General features: G+C 46.0%; 1 protein-coding gene across 2 annotated transcripts in view; it reads left to right on the forward strand.

Annotated features, from left to right (window-relative positions):
• Window positions 1-23,674, forward strand: part of DGKZ (diacylglycerol kinase zeta) — a 382,126-nt gene that overhangs the window by 66,308 nt on the left and 292,144 nt on the right. The window lies entirely within an intron of this gene.

Raw genomic sequence — 23,674 nt, forward strand, 5'->3', positions numbered from 1 at the left:
TTTTAACTTCAGTTTGTTCATTAAGGCCCCTTTCACATGGGCGATCCACCCCGATCCGCCTGTCAGTTTTTCAAGGGGACCTGATCGGATGCTCCATGCATCCCTATGGGGCAGCGGGTGTCAGCGGAGACATCTCCGCTGACACCCGCTCCGATCCTGTCCATGAAATCTGGACGGATGGAAACCCTATTTTCCATCCATCTGGAGGCTCAGATGAGAACAGACAGGCGGTCCATTCTCATCCGATCTCCCCATAGAGGACAGCGGGGATCTGACAGCCGTCTCTGCACATAGCGCGGAGACGGAGCTGTGCCTGCTCAGCAGGGATCGGCTGATCGATCCCCTGCTGAGCAGAACGGACTCCGTCGGACGGTGCGCCTGTGCGAAAGGGGCCTTAGGCTTTGATAATAAGCCCGCATTCACATTGGGCCAATTTAACATGCAACTTAACATGTCAAATTGGAGCCTATTGCCGGCAAGGGCACCATCTGAATCGGTGCGAAGCTGACTTTGCGGCGCCGCACTGATTCCCAAAAGTAGTTCCTGCACTATTTTTTGCGACATCGGGGGGCGATTTCAATAGACATCTGTGCAGGAACCCGCACAGATGTCTGTCAAATCGCCCCTGAAGTTGGACTGAAATGCCGTTCAGCTGAACTCGTACGATTTCAAACCCGAGCTCGGTGTGAACCTAGGCTTAAACCTGGTTTCTATGCAACGCTGCATCAGAATTTGGGCCGAATTTTGTTTTCAGGAGTAATTTTTTGTTCATTAAATCTGAAAAGTGTTTTAAGAAGGGTCACTAATTGCCAAAATGAAGTAAAATAATATCTCTTTCGTTCATTGACGGACAGAGCTCCTGATCTTCATATCCATTGGGTTATACTCCCTACAGGAGTAGGACACTAGGCAGAAAAGAATTCTGGCTACACTCATGTGCAGTCCCAGGTGTTATACTCCTTCTCCCTGCTATAGCCACTCAGTTTTTTTCTGCCTAGTCAGGAGTAAGGACCTATTTCCTTGCTGGGATCTCTGGTCCTGGTAAATAGATAGAAAATGTTTTCTCCTGGATTTTTTTCCTGTGAGATCTACAATCAACTGCTGGACTCGGCGATGGGCTGGATAATCTAGATCCAGCGGTCACCCTAGTCTGGCCAGCGAGCGTGCGCAGACCTCAGCTCCGCGCTAGGTCAGCGGCTACATAGCCAACTGGACGGGGGCTTGCCTTCGAGTTAAATACCTTGCGAGAGCGCATACAACCGGGTCTCGGCCTCAGTCACAGCGTTCCTCCTGGCCGACAGCCCCCCATTTTGATGGAGAGGGGTTCTGTCTGGAGCGGTGACCACCTGGTTGCTGGTATTGTGAGTAGCTGTCCCCTGGACGGTTTTGGGGTGGACGTGGGCCCCTCCTTGGGACGGTTGGACCCCCGGGTTCCCCTACTTCCAGCAGGCACCTCCCCATATCAAGTCCCTCATCCCCCCCCCCCCCACGCTGGGGCTATTTGGGTGGTCTGGCCACATTCCTGTAATGGCCAAAAAACGCTGTAAAAAATTGCGTGACTTTGAGGTCACAAAAGCGTGAAAGGGGCCTTCAGTAATCAAGGTATAGTGTGCCCCCTTTCAATGCAGACTGACCACAGCGTGCCCCCCTTTCAATGCAGACTGACCACAGCGTGCCCCCCTTTCAATGCAGACTGACCACAGCATGCCCCCTTTCAATGCAGAGTGCCCACAGCGTGCCCCCTTTCATTGCGGAGTGCCCACAGCGTGCCCCCTTTCATTGCGGAGTGCCCACAGCGTGCCCCCTTTCATTGCAGAGTGCCCACAGCGTGCCCCCTTTCATTGCAGAGTGCCCACAGCGTGCCCCCTTTCATTGCGGAGTGCCCACAGCGTGCCCCCTTTCATTGCGGAGTGCCCACAGCGTGCCCCCTTTCATTGCGGAGTGCCCACAGCGTGCCCCCTTTCATTGCGGAGTGCCCAAAGCGTGCCCCCTTTCATTGCGGAGTGCCCACAGCGTGCCCCCTTTCATTGTGGAGTGCCCACAGCGTGCCCCCTTTCATTGGGGAGTGCCCACAGCGTGCCCCCTTTCATTGGGGAGTGCCCACAGCGTGCCCCCTTTCAGCGTGGAGTGCCCACAGCCTGCCCCCTTTTAGCGCGGAGTGCCCACAGCCTGCCCCCTTTTAGCACGGAGTGCCCACAGCCTGCCCCCTTTTAGTGCGGAGTGCCCACAGCCTGCCCCCTTTTAGTGCGGAGTGCCCACAGCCTGCCCCCTTTTAGTGCGGAGTGCCCACAGCCTGCCCCCTTTTAGTGCGGAGTGCCCACAGCCTGCCCCCTTTTAGTGCGGAGTGCCCACAGCCTGCCCCCTTTCAGTGCGGAGTGCCCACAGCCTGAACAGCGTACCAAGCCCCAGTGCACTTCACTTACCTGTTTTAGCGGCGGCTTCCTCTTCAGTCCCCGCGTCTCTTCGAGTCCTCCCGTGTCCCGCCTCCTCCTCGGCCAATGGCATTGGCCGAGGAGGAGGAGGATCTGTGAGACAGTAGTGAATTTTCATTAGCTATTGTCACACAAATGGGCGGGCTCGAGGCGCACTGCTCTGTGTCTCGGGTCCAGCCTTTTCGGAGATTCACAGTGTCAGAATGGAGCCATCGGCTCCTTCTGACACAGCGGCACGGGGGGCCGGACAGAACGATCGTGCGGGCCGCATGCGGCCCGCGGGCCGGAGGTTCCCCACCCCTGCTCTACAGCATGGGTGTCCAACCTTTTGGCTTCTCTGGGCCACATTGAGTGTAGAGAAACTTTCTCGGGCCGCATATAAAATATATACTCTAGTTAAGGTATATAAGTGATAAAACACCTCCGCGCCCTTCCCGCACTGCCGCGCTCCCCCCCCAGCACTAATTTAACACAACTAGAGGATGATCCCTTCCGGCTAACTGTAGCCGCTGCCTACAGTTAGTTGGAAGCCGCTGTGGCCATGCCCCGACTTGCCTTCCTTCGTCCCCAGCAAAAAAAATTTAAAAATTGTCAGGGGGCAGTGGGCCGCATTGCCTGCGGTTCTGGGCCGCAGGTTGGACATGGCTGGTCTACAGCAAGAGCTCTGCAAGTCACTGTGGTGGGATGACTATTGCACAAGATAATTAAACCAGAACTTGCAGCAGACTCACGAAATGTTTGTACAGAAGTTGATCTGGAGTCATGCAATGCGGACTTGGTGCAATTGTGCAACAAACTTGTGAAACCTGGCAAGTCTAGCAATAGCTTAGAAGGTCATTTTCAAATTTGCAACTCATTTGTTTGCTATCTAGGTAGAGACTCCAGGAACAAAGGGTGGCCCTAGGATGTAATGAACTGTACGAGGCATAGGGATCACTTTGAAGCCCAACACAGATTACTGCTCGAATCTCAGCACTGTTGTTGCCTTCAATATTTTAGGCCAAGTTGGGTCAAGCTTAATAGACATAACTAAACTGCCAAACTAAGTACGTCTCATGCTTTATTTATTTATATATGTTTTTTTTTTTGAGGAGATAAAGGTCATATGACACACATGAAAAACCAAAATATATAAAGCTGACCACCGTTCATCCCTGTGCCTTCTCTATAAACACTTGAAATAAGTGAAGTTGCTGCTCCTTCAGAATCCTTAATTAAAAAGCCAACTGCCTGCAATGGGCAACATTTCTGGTATTCCTATTCTCCCATTTGTATTCATGGAGTTGAGAGAAACTTATCAGGCCATCTCAGCATGGACCGATGCAGATTTCAGTTTAGGCCCCTTTCACACTTGTTTGACCTGTCTTGCGACTTGGGATTGCAAAGTTGCATTACAAGTCCTACCCTATGATTTCCAATGAGAACTGTTTATATCTGTGCGACTTCAAAGTAGTCCCTGCACTACTTTGGTCTGACTGTGGTGCGACTTGAGGTCCATAGACCTCAGGGTTATGCAGATCTATCAAAGGTCTGTCGCGTGACTTTCAGGTCATACAAGTGTGAAAGGGGCCTTAGAACTTATTTTACCTGCAGCTAAAACAATAACATATTTCATGCAATGTATAGCAGTATTAAGGTCACCTCAGGGTTCAGACACAGGTCAACATGTTTCAGTAGGCAGAGTTGAAACTCTTCAAGATGGATTATTGTAGCTTTAGAGAATCTGAAAGTTTAAAGGCTCCATTCACACCTGAGTGTAGCGATTTACTGGCGTTTTTCAGGCATGTTTTTTTAAAGCATTTTTGCAGCTTTTACAAGCATTTTTAAAGTGTTTTTTTATAGTGTATTACAAGTGTTTTACAGCTTAAGAGCCCATTCAGACTAGCGCGACTTGTCAAGCGACTTATCAGCCTGACAAGTCGCGGTAGGTCGCGGTCCATTGAGTAGTACAGGACCCGTTCTAATAGGAGCGACACAAGTCGCTCCGACTTAGAAAAGGGTCCTGTACTACTTTGGGGCGACCTGGTAGCGACTTGCATAGACTTCCATTATGTGAAGTCTCTGTAAGTCGCGGTGCACGCAACTTCACAGGTCGCCCCCCAAAGTTGGATCGTCTCAGTGTGAACCGGCTCTTAGACACTTTTGTTTAGCCAAAAGAAAGCTCTAAGGCAGCGGTGTCAAACTCAGTTTCGTCGTGGGCCGCATCAGCATTATGGTTGCCCTCAAAGGGCCGGTTATATCTGTAGGATTAGATGTCCAGAGCACCCCACACACCCTTACATGAGATGTCAAGAGCCCCCCACCATCATAAGTCAAGAGTCACCCACCCTTCCTTACATCACAATGCACCCCCTTACCTTGTGCTACTGCCAGGAAGAAGATTCGGGTGGATCTGGGAAGAATAAAGTGCAAGGTCTGGAGGAGGTCAAGAGGAGGGCTGGAGTCAGTAAACAGAGTCTGCTGAATGCTGAGACCAGGGAAGGCAGAGACAAGGTGGTGTTGTGGCTGCACAGAGAGGTGCAGGATCTGTAGGAGGAGTTCTGCTCTCCTCTCTGCTGCAGACTACTAAGACGAGGTGGGGGCAGAGACAAGGGGGGTGCTGCAGCTGCAGGAGAGGTGCGAGGGCCACATGAAATGGCCTGGGGGGCCGCATTCGGGCCGCGGGCCTTGTGTTTGACACCTGTGCTCTAGGGGAAGGAGAGGGAGTAGAAATTAGGGGCGGGGAGTTGCTATTTGAGCAGGAAACACTCATAAAACTCTCAAATCAGGTGTTTCTATTAAAGTCTATGGGGCCAAAAATACTTGTAATCTGCCAAAAAAAAAGCACATGTACTTTGTTGAGCGACAGGCATTTTGCTTCAGGCAACAGAATGCTCAGGTGTGAACAGGGGCCATTGAAATGAACGGGATATGGCTTGTTGAGCGTTTTAGAGCTGCAAGCTTCAAGTAGAAAATCGCTCAGGTGTGAATGGAGCCTTAAGGCCCGTACACACAAGTCGAAATTCGGCCGGGAATTTTCGTCCGACAACCGATCTGCCGATTTTCGGCTTGTTAGTATAATGCTTCTGACAACCGACTTCCGACTTTTCGGCCGAAAAAAATCTGGTGTGCAGGCTATAAAATTTTTGTCTGCCGTCAAAACACGTCCGATTTTCGTGCAGTCAGTACAGATTTCGACAGGGAAAAATCTTATGAGCAAGACTGGGCATGCTCAGAGAAGAAAGAACACAAAGAAAGCAACCCAACACATGACATCACTTCTGAAGTAGAAGTCTGTCGTGCGGGAAAATTCGTGTGCAGTCTAGGCACATTCCAACCAACAAAACACCACTCTGGACAAAAGATGGACGACCGGTCGGCGGAAATCCGTTGCGTGTGTACTAGGCTTTAGGGCCCTTTCACACGGTCAGCGTCCAAAGAGGTCCGTTCTCTGCTCAGCGGGGGATCGATCTGCCAATCCCTGCTGAGCAGGCGGATGACAGCTCCGTCTCCGCTCTGTGTGCAGAGACGGAGCTGTCAGTTCCCCGCTGTCCTCTATGGGGGAATCGGATGAGAATGGACCGCTTGTCCTTTCTCATCCGATCCGTTCCGCTGGATGGATGGAAAATAGGGTTTCCATCCGTCCAGATTTCATGAATAGGATCTGAAACAGATAGCAGCGGAGATGTCTCTGCTTACACTCGCTGCCCCATAGGGATGCATGGAGCATCCGATCAGGTCCGACCTGAAAAACTGACAGGCGGATCTGATCTGATCGCCTGTGTGAAAGGACCCTTAGGCTCCATGTACACGGGACGCTGGAAATGGCCATTTAGGAGCAGTTGGGTGTTTTTTTCAGAAGCCCCTGAACCCATCTACATTTTATCTTATCTGTCCATGTACACCAGGTCGTTTACAGTCATTTGCAGGCAGTTGCGGTCAGGGACTTTTTTTAGAACGCAATTATTTGCGTTCGAACGTGTGTTTCCCGGCGTTTCAAACGCACAAACGCGTCCGAACGCGTCTGAACACGTCTGAACGCGATGACCCGCGTTTAGCGTTCGCGTTTTTCCATTTTAAAGGGGAATAATTTTTTTGACCTCTAGGAACGCTTCTAAACGCAAACGCCCGCAAACGCCACTAAACGCCCGCTAAACGTGGGTACAAACGCGACCGAACGGACGTTTCAAACGTCCTAAAAGTTCCAGCATTCAAAGGGACTTTTAACAACGTCCCGTGTACATGGAGCCTTAGGCATACAAGCCACACAGCATTGAGGTTTTAGGTATTTAGGTTTTGAGGCATTGAGTTAAATATGGGCATATATTTGGCTGCAATTCGCCATTATGTGAATGAAGCCTAAGGCCCCTTTCAGTTCATCAGTTCAGTCACATCAAAATGTATCAGTTTTTCATATGCTCTTCATCCATTTTTCATCCATTTATTTTACATCCACTACCAATGCAAAAACGGATGAAAAACGGACCGTTTGTCCGTTTACATCCCTTTTTTGGCCGATCCGTTTTTTTGACGGATGAAAATAGGGCACTCATCCGTCCAAAAAATGGACATTGACGTAAGCGGATGAAAACAGATATTAACGGATGATCATCTGTTGTCATCCGTTTTTACATAGAGATGCATTGATGTCCGTTTTTCATCCGTCAATGGATGCATGAAAAAGGGACAAACGGACCGTATGTGTGAAAGGGGCCTTAGAGATTTCAAGGTAAAGAAGTTACACAGCATAGAAGACATAGGTGGAACATGGACCTGTATGGGGACAGGTAGGTTAGAGGAATGGGGATTTCATAAACAGTCTGGTTTTTCACATGTTTTTCAACCAGTTGGCTGTGATTATGGTATGTGTAGTATACTGTAAATGAACATAATGCTTAAAGTATAACTAAAGGCAAGACTTTTTTTTTTTCGTTTTGGATAGAGTGCAGAGAGGTCAGAACTGTCAGTTTTCAGAGACTCATCCTCTCCATTTGTCCTAATTACCATTATCATTGAAAGTGAAAGTAAAAGAAAATCCCAAATTTTGGGTTGTCCCCAGAAAAGTAATAGAGAGGGAAATCTTCCAATGGAGACATTAGTGCTGGTGACCTGGGGAGCCCCAATGGATTCCCTTAATTTTCAGGGATTTCCTCCTACTTCCTGTTTGGTTATGGGACAGGAAGTGAAGGGAAATCTCAGGACACAGATGGGAGGAAAAAAAAAATCTGGCATGGGTTGAGACCCTCTCTTGCTCTATCCAAAATGAGAAGTTTGTCTATTGTTCTACTTTAACAGAATTCTGCATTAATGTTAGTACCCAGTTGGAAAAAGACATTCTTTCTCCTCCGATAAGAGTCTGTAGTAGACACATCGCGTTTCACAATACAGCATTTTAGTCTGCCTGTGCCATTATAATGAAATGTCAGTTTCTTGCCTTTGTTCTGAAAAGCTCTGAATTGGTAGAATGAAAGCATTTACATTTTCTTTCTTTTTTTTTTTGGACTGGTGTTTCATGCGTATGGCATTATACAGGTTTGAATAAAATTCCATCTTTTACAGACAAAAAATTAACATAAGGTTTAAATATCCACTTCATCATTTAAAATTAAACTGTAATATGAAATAGATGATGTTATCTGACAGATAAAAAAAAATATTTTACATCTAATGCCTCATTCACACGGGCGTACAAAACTTTGTCTGTGAAGAGCTTGTCGGCAGGTGCAGTCTACTTTCTCCACTGCAGGTGGTGCTCCTCACACCTACTCACCGCAGCTGGAGAGGAAGTCAAGAGGAACACAGTTCCTCTATGGTTTCTTGGGTCATTGCTGCTGCCCTATGTGACTCCAGCAGCTATCTTGGGCCAGGCAGACCCTTTTTAAGACCCTGCCTCTCATGTTTTATGTAAGTTGGTAGAGTATGGACAGGTAACCTGCCTGCTAGGAACAGTAATAATAGTAAGGGAAAGGTTCTTGAAGAGTAGGGTCGCAATTCCATGGACATATTTTTGCTTGGGCACCGGATGGCCAGGCCGCATTTTACTTTCGTAATAGATTCTCTCAACCCAGCCTGTCACCTTCACCTCGTTGGAAATCGTGAGTGTGCCCGGCTGGGCAGGCATCCCACAGGGTTGTTGTGAACTGTTGTTAAATTACTTCTATACAAGTTTTCTCTGCTCTGTATTAGCTTTTCTAGGATCCCGCAGTGAGGTAACTTGCACCTATGTAATGTGTCTGAAAGCGAGTACCTTTTAAGTGTAACTTTGGGCCCAATGTTTAAAGCAGTGAACATTAAGGGCTCTTTCACACGGTCCGCCTCCGTAGGCGGATCCATGCTGCTCAGCGGGGATCGATCCGCTGATCCCCGCTGAGCCGGCAGATGACAGCTCCGTCTCCGCTTGCAGAGCGGAGAGGGAGGTGTACAGCTCCCGCTGCTCTCTATGGGGGATCGGATGAGAGCGGACCTCCTGTCCGCTCTCATCCGATCCGATCCCTGAACGGATGGAAAAATAGGGTTTCCATCCGTCCAGATTTCACGGACAGGATCGGATACGGATGGCAGCGGGTGTCAGCGGAGGTGTCTCCGCTGACATCTGCTGCCCCATAGAGCTGCATGGAGGATCCGATCAGATCCGCCTAAAAAACTGACAGGCGGATCTGATCGGATCGCCCGTGTGAAAGAGCCCTAATAAAGTACAGAAGTGAGCTTTACAAATGTTTTTCGAAGCAAGCAAGATGCTATTAAATAAATGGAACGGAAAAAATGTAGAATATCAAGACCTTTCAAAGTTATGTGACCTGCTTTTCCTCCAATCACAAACCTCTTTGCAACATTAAGCAGTCAGAACCTTAATATATCAGGCTCTACATTATGGCATGCATCATGAATGGGACATAAAATGCAGGAAACAGCATGGAGTACCTTTTCGGTATACAGTGGATATATCCATTTTAACAGCCATTTTGGGGCCTGTGTTGACAGGCTTTGGGCTTGTGTGGCATCAGTTTGACATCAGTGTAAGATACTCCTGAAATCATTCAGGACCCATTGACCAGTGCATTAAACCTGCACTTGACATTCTTCTAAACAGTAAGCATACCTCCCAACATTTGAATTTCAAAATGAGGGACACTGGAGAATGGATAAGACCTGCGATGTGCGTAGCGCAGCGTGGTAAAATGTGGGCGTGATCAATTGCTTAGCAGTAGGAGGGGCTTAAAGGATGTGGTTAAACAAAACCCAGGCTTCCTTGAACCTATAAAATATGCTTGGATTGCTTTGTCTGAGTCTACCTTAAAGAAGAACTTCATTAAAATAGTCAGGGACTGCAAAGCAACCAGCAACTGTTGAGACAATGAAGACTTTGGTGAGTAGTATATAATGTACAGCATTGTGTATATAGTGCAGAAGTATGTAATATACAGAATGCAGGGTACAGGAGTATGTAATGTACAGAATGCAAGGGACTGGAGTATGTAATGTACAGAATGCAAGGGACTGGAGTATGTTATGTACAGAATGCAGGGACAGGAGTATGTAATGTACAGAATACAGGGGACAGGAGTGTGTAATGTACAGAATGCAAGAGGCAGCTCCATCTATTCCCCCCGATCCCATCCAGGCTCCATCCACCACCCCAATTCCATTCCGGCTCCATCCACCACCTCAATCCAATCCCGGCTCCATCCCCTAATCCCATCCCAACTCTCTTCATTCCCGATCTCATCCTGGCTCCATCCGTTCCCTGATCTCATCTCGGCCCCATCCCCCCCCCCAATCCCATCCCGGCTTCATCCATTCCCCCGATCTTATCTCGGCTTTATCCGTTCCCTGATCTCATCTCGGCTCGATCTATCCCCCCACACCTATCCCAGCTCCATCCTTTCCCCTTCACCCATCCCAGCTCCATCCTTCCCCCTTCACCCATCCCAGCTCCATCCTTCCCCCCTTCACCCATCCCAGCTCCATCCTTCCCCCCCTTCACCCATCCCAGCTCCATCCATGTCCCCCTCACCTATCCCAGCTCCATCCATGTCCCCCTCACCTATCCCAGCTCCATCCATCCCCCTTCACATATACTAGCTCCATCCATCCCCCTCACCCATCCCAGCTCCATCCATCCCCCTCACTTATCCCAGCTCCACCCATCCCCTCCTAACCCATCCCAGCTCTATCCTCCCCCATCCCCCTCACCCATTCCAGCTCTATTCCCCCCCTTCACCCATCCCAGCTCCATCCATCCCAGCTCCATCCATCCCCCCTCTCACCCATCCCAGCTATATCCATCCATCCACCCCCCTCCTCTTCCCCATGCCTCCCTCCTCTGTGTATATATAGAAATAATCACAGACCTCAGATCAGCTGTGCTCGTGGTGTGCTGCTCCCTGCCCCCTCCTTTGTGTAAAGGAAAACACAGGAAGGAGGAGGGGTGGGTTTAGTGCACTCAGCTTTGCACTGGTCTGAGTGTGACTTGTCAGAGGCAGCCGGGAGAGATACCGGCTGGCATGTTTTGCCCGCTGCATGTGGGAACCAAGCTGCCCGCACCGCTGTGGGCATTTTGGGACTCAGCTCGGACCAGGACTCTGGGACACGGACCATTTTCCGGGACGGTCCCGGCGAATCAGGGATGGTTGGGAGATATGAGTAAGTGACCTTCATCAAGCACGTTTTGCATTACCATAGACTTTTTAAAAGCAAGCCAGCTGTGTGTGATCCACCTAGATGACATCATTGCCACAAACTCCTCATTCCACCTAGTGGCCAATAAAGAATATTTCCCAAGTGGATTTCACTACCAGCTGATACTAGACACAAATCTCATCACTTTGAACTGAGGAAGTGGCAATTTAGAGCCACGAAACAAGTTTTATTTAATGAAATAAAGTATTTGGATGTTTTACCAAAGCAAACGACCTATGCCTATCCTTTAAACAACCACATCGGGCGTCTCTGCCATTTAAACTACTTAAGGGCCATTTTTGTGCTGACTCTTTGTGAAATAGACTTAAATAGGAATGCAAATCCTGTCTGATCTACGGTTTATCTTCCTCTGACCTGCATTTAAGTTGACCTACCTCTGACTTGCAGTTGACCAGGTTCAAGTGGGTTTTGCATTACCATAGACTTGTATAGGAATGCAAAACCTGTTTGATGCAAGAAAAAGCCCGTCGGCACAGGCTCTTAGTGTTTTTGGACGGTTAGACTTTTTATTAGTAGTACTTTGTATTTTTTATAAAGGGTCCCCTTAAAGCCAATGCCTGAAAAACGATCTTTAACCGCTTGCTGACTGTATAACAGATATATGGGGGCAAGGCGGCTCTGCTGTGCCAGATCACATTCTAGGTACATGACCTGGCATTCCTGGGTAGGGGGGACGTCGCCGGCGACCCGGCTGTGCTGTGATTAAACACAGCAGATGTCAATCAGCGGGTTTCGGCCAAAGCATTACCGCCGGAACCCTCCAATCATCATGAATTTACTCAGGACAGAACCCTGCCTATGTAAACAGGTAGAATCCTGTCCTGTCAGTGGGAAAGTAATGGATTTTCTTTCCCCGCAAAGCAGAGAATAAAATCATCACTTTCCTTAGTAAAAACACCTCACATAGCACACCAAAACACTAGCTAGGCACACATTTAACCCTTTGATCGCCCTAGATGTTTAACCCCTTCCCAACCAGTTTAATTAATACAGTGACAGTGCATATTTTTAGCACTGATCGCTTTTATTAGTGTCACTGGTTCCCAAAAAAGTGTCAGTTAGTGTCCAAATGTCCGCCGCAATTTCGCAGTCCTATAAGATCACCGCCATTACTAGTAAAATAAATAAAAATTCCAGTATATATACCATAGTTTGTAGACGCTATAACATTTGCAAAAATCATTTAATATGTGCCTAATATGATTTTTTTTAATCAAAAATATGTAGTAGAATATATTTGCCTAAATTTATGAAGAATTTTTTAATGGATATGTTTTATAGGAAAGTAAAAAATATTGTTTTTTTTTTCTCAAAATGTATGTTTTTTTTTGTTTGTTTATAGCGCAAAAAAGAAAAAAAAGCAGTGGTGATCAAATACAACCAAAAGAAAGCTCTATTTTTGGGGGGAAAAAAAAGGCATATTTATTATTAGTATTTTATATTAGGATATATTTATTATTATTATTTTATTATTATCATTATTATATTTATTTTTATTATATTATATATTATTATTATATTATTTTTATTTTGTATTATTATTATTATTATTATTATATTTTGTTTGGGTACAGTGTTGCATGACCCCGCAATTGTCAAAGTATTTAAAAAAATAGCCTGTTCATGAAGGTGGGTAAATCTTCCGGAGGTCAGGTGGTTAGGATACATTTCTCGTTCCCCAAAGCAACCAACTTTTTATGTTTTTTTTTTTTCTCACAGCCCAGGGTAGAAAATACAACAAGGCTAGATTCTCACTGGTTGCTAAAAGCAGAAATACATTTTCCTGTTGCAACACTTTTTTTTTATATCAGCCCCCAATTTTTAATTTAGTAAATGCTGATGATTTATGTGAAGTGTGAATTTTAGTGATAGCTCTGTTTTATTACACCCACATAGTATCATATCATCTCTTTATAAATAACTGGGAAAGAGACTTGAAAAGTTTATGTGACATAAAATGTTGAAGGTGAAATATCATCAAATGGGTAAAACTGCTGATTGCAAAGAACAGGCCTCCTATGCCCAAATAGAAGTGTGGAATTTTCCTCCACATCCCACCATTACCTGTCCTAACACTCAACTTTACAGGATTATTTTTTACATTTGATATGGGATTGGCCCGCTGTTAGCCAGTGTTGGGAGCACATTCTTTGAGCCCATGCACACTAGGTGTTTAGCTCTCGTACATGGGGCTCCCGGCACTGCCAGCATCCTGCAAAACTTTATGAAACCTATCTTTACAAAACCTAGCTTTACAAACGTTTAGGGCAGTATATGCCCGGGGATAAATGCCTGAATGAACTCAAGAAGTTTGCATTCCAGGCATTCATCTCTGGGCACATACTGCCCTAAACCTTTCTACAGCTAGCTGCTGCGGCTGGACAGTGCACTTATCAGGCTGTCATAGAGTGCTGTCTTGTCATGACAGATCTTATCCTAAAGCTGAATTCCAGAAATTCCACCACTTTGTAATAAGTGAGAGCACACTATGAGTTAAAGCGGAGTTCCGGACAAATTATTATTTTTTAACATAAAAATACCCCTAGAATAGTCATTGTTTGTGCGTTTAAACAATGATATCCTCTAAACTGTCCCCTGTTTAGTGTACCTGCAGCATGAATTACTTACCTTGTGAAGTTCTTGTCCAGCGCTGCCATCTGCGGTGTGGGCAGCTGAAGCCGCAGTGTCCCTCTACCTGGATTTGGCAAGTCCCAGAATGCTATACCCTCGTCACCTCCAGGGCAGGCACGTCATCCCACAGCAGGTTCCGCGTCATTGCGCATGCCTATATCGCTGTTCTCATCCATATGAAGAGAATGACGCGCATTGACTCCTGGGATTGATGACGCTCATCTCCCAGGAGTCAATGTAAAGCAGGAAATGACGTGGGCGGCCGCGACCGCATAAGGAGGAAGTGGGAGGAAGGGAAGATATTTTTCATTTAAAAGTAAGGTAAGTGAACATAAAAAAAAAAAAAAAAAATAGCCAATTCGATTTTAGAAAGGGATATAGGTAAGAATGATGTGAAGTGTAAACTTAGGGTGGAACTCCGCTTTAAGTCCAAGGAGCTGCATGACATCTCCTGGACTTACAGTATGTTGTCAAAAGTATTGGGACACCTGCCTTTACACGCACATTAACCTTGATGGCATCCCAGTCTTAGTCCGTAGGGTTCAATATTGAGTTGGCCCACCCTTTGCAGCTTTTACTCTTCTAGGAATGCTGTCCACAAGGTTTAGGAGTGTGTCTATGGGAATGTTTGACCATTCTTCCAGAAGTTAATTTGTGAGGTCAGGCACTGATGTGGAAGAGAAGGTCTGGCTCGCAGTCTCCGCTCTAATTCATCCCAAAGGTGTTCTATACATATGTCTTGTAATGCTGACGCCTTAAGAGTTTTCCTTACTGGAACTAAGGGGCAAAGCCCAACCCCTGAAAAACAAGCCCGCACCATAATCCCCCTTCAACCAAATGATTTGGACCAATGCACAGAGCAAGGTCCATAAAGACGTGGATGAGCGAGTTTGGAGTGGAGGGAACTTGACTGTTTTCCTGACCTCAACTTGATAGAACACCTTTGGGATGAATTAGGAGCAGAGACTGCAAGCCAGGCCTTCTCTCCAACATCAGTGCCTTAACCTCCCTGGTGGTATGATTATGTCAGGAATTACATACCAAAAGTGGTACAATTCTTTTCATGGAAATTTGGCGTTATGTATTATAGGCCTACAATTCTTAGTAATTACTGACTTAAACCTGACCAAAACAAGAGTCTAGTAGACATCCCAGATGTGATAAATTTGAAACACAAACACGTGAATTATAATCGAATCAATAATATTATTTTATTATTTAATATATAATATATATAATAAAATTATATTATTGATTAGATTATAATTCATGCATTATATATTATATATAGATATATGTGTGTGTGCATATATATATATATATATATATATATATATATATATATATATATACATATACCGGTGTGTATATATATATATATATATATATATATATATATATATATATATATATATGCATATATATATATATATATATATATATGCATGTGTATATATATATATATATATATATATATAATGTAAAATGTGTTTTGTGTAACGTTTTTTTTTGTTTTTTTTTTTTTTTTGAATTTCCCTCCCTAGTTCCGCTCCCATGCAGCATTGCTGCTGCAGGGAACGGAACTAGGAAGTGATCAGTGCGACGGAGACCGACGGAGGAGCGGCGGGACTCTCGGCTGGCGGTCACAGCAATGAGAGATCATCGCTGGATCGCCAGGATAAGGTAAGAGAACACCGCTGCGCTCTCTGCAATCCACCCCGAGCGTGACTCGGGGTTACCGCTCCTGATATGAAAAACCAACCCCGAGTCACGCTCGGGATTACCGCTAAGGAGGTTAACTAACAAATGAGCCAGACAACAGCGTTTTTCAGAGAAGATTTCTGCAGCAATGTAAAAGAAATGCACTGCGATTTACTAAAGGAAAAGCAGATCCCTGAACTGAGTTAGGCGGAGGAGCACTGGAGGATGCAGGTCCCTGTGGCTGAGCCACAGAAGGGAATCATGTAGCGACAGCAAAAACCTTCCAATGCGTCACCACTGAATCTTCACACTACTTAACCACTTCCGGACCGCCCGCGCAGTTTCACTGCAGCAGGCAGCCCCTCCTGCGCGAACCGACGTAGTACTACGTCGGTCGGGCACCTGGTGCCAGCTGGCGAGCGTGCGCCGCTGACATGGCCCTCCCACCCCCACTAGCCAGGGGCACAGTTCGCTCCCTGCTGAGAGAGAAGGATGGGCAGCTGTAAGCACAGCCAACTGTTCTTCTCTCTGGAATGATCACAGAGCGCCTGTGATCCTTCTATATAGGATCACAGGTCTCTATGGTCATTTCAAAAGCCCAACCCCCCACAGTTAGTAAACACTCCCCTAGGCTTACATTTAACCCCTTGATCACCCCTAGGTTAACTTCTTCCCTGCCAATGTCATTATTACAGTAACAGTGCATATTTTTAGCACTGATTACTGTAGTAATGTCACTGGTCCCCCCAAAAGTGTAAAAAAACTCAGTTAGGGGTCCGATCTGTCCGCCGCAATGTCGCAGTCCTGCTAAAAACCGCAGATGGTCGCCATTACTAGTAAAAAAAAAAAAAAAAATAAGAATGACAAATCTTTCCCCTACATTGTAGACGCGATAACTTTTGCTCAAACCAATCAAAATATGCTTATTACCAAAAATATGTAACATAATACAAATTGGCCTAAAAAGAATGAAAAAATTTGATTTAAAAAATTGTTTTCTGGGAATGTTATAGAGCAGAAAGTGGAAAATATTGGCTTTTTTTTTTTTTTCAGAATTGAGTTCATTTACCTATTTCCTGAGAAAAAAAAAAGTCCTGCTATTACTAAATACCTTGGACTGTCTACTTTCCAAAAATGGGTAATTTGAAGGATATTTGTACAGGTCAAATGGCCTAACAAGTCCCACCCCATTGTCAACAATGGCACTGTCCAAATCGGTGCAGCGCCGACTTTGCGGTGCTGCATCAATTTGAAAAAGTAGTTCCTGCTCTACTTTTGGAGATTTCAGGTGCAACTTGCATAGACATCTGTGCATGAAGCCGCACAAATATCTTCCAAGTCGCACTGATATGCGGCTTTGAAATCGTGCAATTTCAGATGAAGTCTTACAATTTCAAAGCCGCATTCAATGTGAACGAAGGCTAAAGTCTGACAGATAGCGCACACTTAGCAGGGAGCACACTGACACAAAGGTGGACAGAAGCAGACAGTACAGTCAGGATAGAGTGCAGTCTGTGTAGATTCCCGGCCCTCAGAGCCTGTACTCACCCCCAGCCTGTGATGATGATGATGATGGTGGTCCTATTAGAGAGGTTGAAGAAACCATGGTAGCAGCTTCAGACCCACCGCCTACCTGACTCCCAGTGGAAGGAACACTGGGGCTGTGGGCTTCTGAAGAGGACTAGGCCCTACTTGTCCTGCATCCTGCATCCCCTTTCAGCCTGCAGAACGACACTTTTGTCCTCCTCTGCTGGTCCCCAACAAGTCCTAATAGCCACCCGGTCCCAGTGGTGATGCTCAGGTAATTCTGGTCCATTCTGCTAACCTTCATCTGCCTGGTGGTCCCTTGGAGAATACGGTACGGTTGCATGGTAGAAATCTTGACCATGCTGTACCACAGCCAGCGCACTGACACTTCTGTCCTCCTCTGCTGGTCCCCTACAAGTCCTAATGGCCACCCGGTCCCAGCGGTGATGCTCATGGACTTCTGGTCCATTCTCCTGACCTTCTTCATCTGCCTGGTGGTCCCTTGGAGAATACGGTACGGTTGCATTGTAGAAATCTTGACCATGCTGTACCACAGCCTGCACACTGACACTTCCGTCCTCCTCTGCTGGTCCCCAACAAGTCCTAATGGCCACCTGGTCCCGGCGGTGATGCTCAGGTAATTCTGGTCCATTCTGCTAACCTTCATCTGCCTGGTGGTCCTTGGAGAATGAGGTACCGTTGTATGGTAGAAATTTTGACCATGCTGCACCGCAGGCTGCACACTGACACTTCTGTCCTTCTCTGCTGGTCCCCCACAAGTCCTAATGGCCACCCGGTCCCAGTGGTGATACTCAGGTAATTCTGGTCCATTCTGCTAACCTTCATGGTGGTCCCTTGTAGAATGAGGTACCGTTGCATGGTAGACATGTTGACCATGCTGCACCGCAGTGCTTCAGTCCTCCCAGGGTACAGGTGACGGTCCTGATGCTGCTCCTGCCGCAGGTCCTGGTCTGCCTACAGGTAGATAAAAAGTCCCCTGACTGACCTCAAGGTAGGTTACCACCCAGTATACAGGGTAGCCCTGACACTTCAGGAATAAGAGGCAAGATACAGGCACAGAGCCCACAGATGGAAATGATGAGGAAGCCATCACCTGTGAAAACTGAGGGGGGGGGGGGATAAAAAATAAAGGACTAAAATGACTGAGCCAGTCCTTCCTCCAGGGAAGTCAGCCATTGGAAGGAGTTCATGGAATAAAATATCCATTCTTGGCATCAAAAGGTCCCTCATAAGGACCCTCATGGGTCAAAAGATCCATAAAGAAGGCTGAACATAATCCAGAGGGGAGTCCAGCTGACAGACCTGAGGTAAATGCTGACTCCGCCCAGAACATAATCCAGAGGGGAGTCCAGCTGACAGACCTGAGGTAAATGCTGACTCCTCCCAGAACATAATCCAGAGGGGAGTCCAGCTGACAGACCTGAGGTAAATGCTGACTCCGCCCAGTGACAAGGAAGTGGAAGGTTACACTCATTGGCTAGATGTTTCCCTCCAAAAGCTTTGTCACCAATCCAGTGCTCAGCAGCTGAGGTAAATCTCCCTAGCAACAGCAGGCAGCTTGTCACCTGAAACACAAAACAGAAAGAACCAGCAAAGTTGCCATAGAGAATTATATACCTAATATTCATCATTGCCATCTAATAAGAGTAACATTTATTTATCCCGCCGATCGGCCCTGGAGATTACTGAGGAGAGCCCTGTGTAGGTAAACAAGCACAGGGCTCTCTTCTGACTTTGTTTTCTTCCTGTGAAGCACATTGCTCGGTAAAAGGCTCCATTCACATCAATGCGTTTTTTTCATGCTTTTTGAAGAAACGCAGGACATGTTTTTTAACATGGGTTCCTATGGAACACGTTCACATCAGTGCATGTTTGTGTCTCTGCATTTTAGGAAAGGGTCAGGGACTTTTTTTAAACACAAAAAGGTACTTTTTTGATTCAATGGACTTCATTGAAGAGGCTGTTTTTTTTTTTTTTTTCAAAATAGATTTTTGGTTCAATAGACTTCAATGGAGAAGCTGCAGAAAAGCATTTAGTGCGTTTTTTTTTTACCACAATTTGCATTTTTAAATCTGCCCCAAAAACAAATTTTACAAGATTACACAGGCATTGCTTCAAGTTACGTCGAAATCGTGTCAGTTGCACGACTTTCAGGTCGCACAAGTGTGAAAAGGGACCTTAGGCAGACATTTAACCCTTTGATCGCCCCTAATGTTAACCCCCATCCCTGCCAGTGTCATTAGTACAGTTCTTTTTGCGGTGCTTTCTGCGTTTTTTTACTGTTATTATTATTGTGGGAATTTTCCCAAAAAAAGGATGAAAAATGCAAAACGCTAATCACAGTAGAAAAAAAAAAAGGCAGAAAGCACAGCAAAAAGCACTGTAGAAATGCTCAAAAGCAATGTGGATGTGGATGTAGATGTGGATCGAGCCTGACACACGTTAGGCCCCTTTCACAATTGTGCAACTTGGGAATGCAAAGTCACATGACAAGTAGTATCCAATGATTTCCAATGAGTTCCATTCATATCTGTGCGACTTCAAGTTTCGCAGCAACTTTAACCACTTAAGCCCCAGAAGATTTTACCCCCCTTCCTGACCAGGCCCTATTTTGCGATTCGGCACTGCGTGACTTTAACGGACAATTGCACGGTCGTGCGACGCTGTACCCAAACTAATTTGACGTTCTTTTTTTTCCCACAAACAGAGCTTTCTTTTGGTGGTATTTGATCACCTGTGCGATTTTTTGATCATGCGCTATAAACAAAAAAATTTTGCAAAAATTTTTCACATTTTTTTATATGAAATTCCCCCCCCAAAAAATGTAAAACTCAAAATGTTTTAACATTTTAGGCCAATTTGTTTTCTGCTACATATGTTTGGTAAAAAAATCGCAATAAGCGTATTTTGATTGGTTTGCGCACAAGTTATTGCGTTTACTAACTAAGGGAAAGATTTTTGTGATTTTTATTGGCGGCGATCTGCGATTATTTTTTTTTTTTTTTGCGGGACTGCGACATTACGGCGGACAGATCGGACCCTTGACTGACATTTTTGACACTTTTGGGGGTACCAGTGACATTACTACAGTAATCAGTTCTAAAAAAAATATACACTGTTACTGTAAAAATGACACTGGCAGGGAAGGGGTTAACTTTATTGGAGAAGGAGGGGTTAAGTGTGTCCCTAGGGGCGTGCTTCTAACTGTGAAGGGGTGTGGCTTGTTGTGTAACTACAGAGATATACGATCCTACATAGCAGGACCGTATGATCTCTGCACTTACACAAGGAAGAATGACAGGCGGCTTTGTTTACATTAGCCGCCTACCTTTCTCCCTCTGTAACGGACGATCGCGAGTGACCGACGGACATCGGGTCCGCCGGTCACAAGCGCGGGGATCACAGTGAGCAAGCAAGAGCACGCCTCCGGCGGCGCGCCCTCGCCCCCTATTGGCTTGCAGGCGAGTGACGTACCCATACGTCACTTTGCCTGCACGGGGATGACCGCCGCAGTATATGTGGCGGTCGGCAAGTGGTTAAAGAAGTCCCTGCACTACTTTGGTCCGACTCTGATGTGACTTGAGGTCTATAGACCTCAAGATTACACAGGCATTGCTTCAAGTTACGTCAAAACCGTGGAATAAAAACAAAAAAGTGCAGCGCAAAACAATTAGGAAAAATAAATGATGAACAATATAAATCCAAAATATGTGTGGAATAAATGCAAGATGCAATAGTGCTTAATATAGCAAGTTACGTCTAAATCGTGTCACATTCGCACAACTTTCAGGTCGCACAAGTGGGAAAGGGACCTTAGGCACACATTTAACACTTTGATCGCCCCCTAATGTTAACCCCATGTTAGCCAGTGTCATTAGTACAGTGACAGTGCATATTTTTTGGCACTGATCACTGTATTGGTGTCACTGGTTCCCAAAAAAGTCTCAGCGTCCTGGTTTGTCCACCGAAATATCGCAGTCATGCTATAAGTCAGCTATTGCTGCTGTTACTAATAAAAAATAAATAACATTCCATAAAAATATCCCATAGTTTGTAGATGCTATAACTTTTGCGCAAACCAATCAGTATACACTTTTTTTTTTTTTTTACCAAAAGTATGTAGCAGAATACATTTTGGCCTAAATTGATGAAGAAATTATTTATTTTATTGGATATGTTTTATAGCAGGAAGTCAAAAATATTGTTTTTTTTTATTTCAAAATTGTCCGTAGTTTTTGGTTTATAGCGCAAAAAATATAAACCGCAGAGGTGATCAAATACCACCAAAAGAAAGCTTTTGTATGTGGGTTAGTGATCAACCAATATGGTTTTTTTAATGCCGATACAGATATTTAGGTCATCGAATATCGGTATTGGCCGATATCTGTCGATATTTTCGGACATGTAAAAAAATGTTTTCTTTTTTCTTCACAGGTACTCCTAGTGGAGGGATCTGGGGGTCTAAAATACACCAAACCCCTCCTCGGCACTGAAAAGCATTCAAAACACCAAGTTTGGCTGTTTTGAATGCTGTCAGTTTTTTTAATTTGCCACAAGTACCTGGAAGTGATGTCATGACATTTTTTACATGGAGATCTGATCAGAGCCGAATGCGGCTTTGATCGGGTCTTCTCTTTGGCGACTGTGGAGGTAGGATGCCCAGGACTCCCAGTGGCACGGGAGACCAGGGCGAGCCGCGGAAGGCGGCGAGGGGGGGGACGTCCCCTCCCGCTCCTTGTAATGACAGCCGAGCGGCTTTTCAGCCGCATCGGTTGTCATTACAAGACAGCCAACTGTCAGCTGTGGACGCCGGTACCGGGGTGATGCCTCTAGCTGCAGGCATCACTCCGGTACAAGCACTTTCCCAAAATATCGGCAATATCGGTAACCTCAGGTTATCGGTGGTGCCGATAATCGATCGATCCCTAATTTGGGTACAGCATCGCAGGTAAAGCAATGCAGTGCCATATCGCAAAAAATGTCCTGGTCATGAAGGGGGGTAAATCTTCCGGAGCTGAAGTGGTTAAAACACAAATAGGTGATGGGGTAACAATCCCATAGGGCCACTTCTACATTTTCTTTTTCTTTTTTGGCCCTGACATTCTGCACCCGTGATCAGTATTGCTGCGTATTTATTGTGAGTATGTATGTAAACGTGTGTAAACGCAGACAGTCTACATCCAGAGTCATACACGTGTACATTTTGCACAAGTACCGGCATAAAAACGCATACAGTCACACCCAGCTAGTTTTATCTATAGTTTTATCTATACTTTTATCACCTCTGAGTAGTTTCTTTGTCCCCAAGCACACTGGACATTTATCCCTGGTACATGGGGCACTGGGGTTTAGTTGCGGGCGGTAGGCACAGATGCCCCAGCCAGCCTGTCAAACTCTGACTGGTTGACAGCTGCTGTGCCTGGATGGGACTGGGCGGTATCTCTAGTGGTTCCTTCGCTGACACCCGCTGCCCCTTAGGGATGCATGGAGCATGCGATCAGGTCCGCCTGAAAAACTGACAGGCAGATCGGAGAGTACGAGTACCGATACTTCCGGTCAAGTACTCACCGATACCGAGTACCAATACTTTACGGTGCGATTTGCGTAAATAAAAAATAAATTGGCGCAAATCGCACTGCAAAGAATCACATGCGATTTGAACAGGAATGTGGTGTGATTCCTGTCTGAATTGCATGCGATTTCCGTGTGTGTGTGTGTGTGTGTGTGTGTGTGTGTGTGTGTGTGTGTGTGTGTGTGTGTGTGTACAGAAAGGGAAAAGCGCCATCTAGTGGGCAGTTTATTAAAAATTTACTCACATTAAATATCTGGTCAAATGCAAAATCTTCATAGGTGTCCTGGTCCTGCCCATGATAGAAAACCACGGGCGCTGGAGGTGCTCACAGGGCTGGAGGAGAAGCTCTGGTACCCCGTGGGTATAGGGTGGAAGTGATGTCAGCTTGGGTGGTGGACTTCCTTTACATCTCCAGCCCTGTGAGCAACTCCAGTGGCCGTGATTTGCTATCCTCGGTGGGATCGGGACACCTATGAAGATTTTGCATTTGATATGATATGGACTGAGTTCTAACATTTTATAAACGGCCCATTAGATGGTGCTTTCCCCTTTCTATACGCACACAGGGGTGGGGGAAATCACATGCAATTTAGACAGGAATCGCACCACATACCTGATCAAATCGCATGCAAAACTTCGCAGTGTGATTTGCGTCAGTTCATTTTGTATTGATGCAAATCGCACTGAAAAGTATTGTTTTCGGTATCTTGGCCCCACATATTTTAATGGGAACGCCTGAAAATTCATGACATGAGCATTTTCACAGCGTTTTGTCGCTCATTTTCCAGCAAAAAATGCTTTCTATTGGTTAAAACAAAAAGCCTGAAGCTTAAATACACATATAGGCTCCTTTCACACGGGCGCACAGAGTTTGTTCTGCTCAGCGGGGGGATTGATCCGCCGATCCCCGCTGAGCGGGCGGATGACAGCGTCGTCTCCGCTCTGTGTGCAGAGAAGGAGCTGTCAGATCCCCGCTGTCCTCTATAGGGAGAACGGATGAGAACGGACCGCCTGTCTGTTCCTCCAGACGGATGGAAAATAGGGTTTCCGTGCGTCCGGATTTCACAGACCGGATCAGATCAGATAGCAGCGGGTGTCAGCGGACATGTCT

This window comes from Pelophylax lessonae, assembly GCF_965119305.1.
Source record: "Pelophylax lessonae genome assembly, chromosome: 10".
Lineage (NCBI taxonomy): Eukaryota > Metazoa > Chordata > Amphibia > Anura > Ranidae > Pelophylax > Pelophylax lessonae.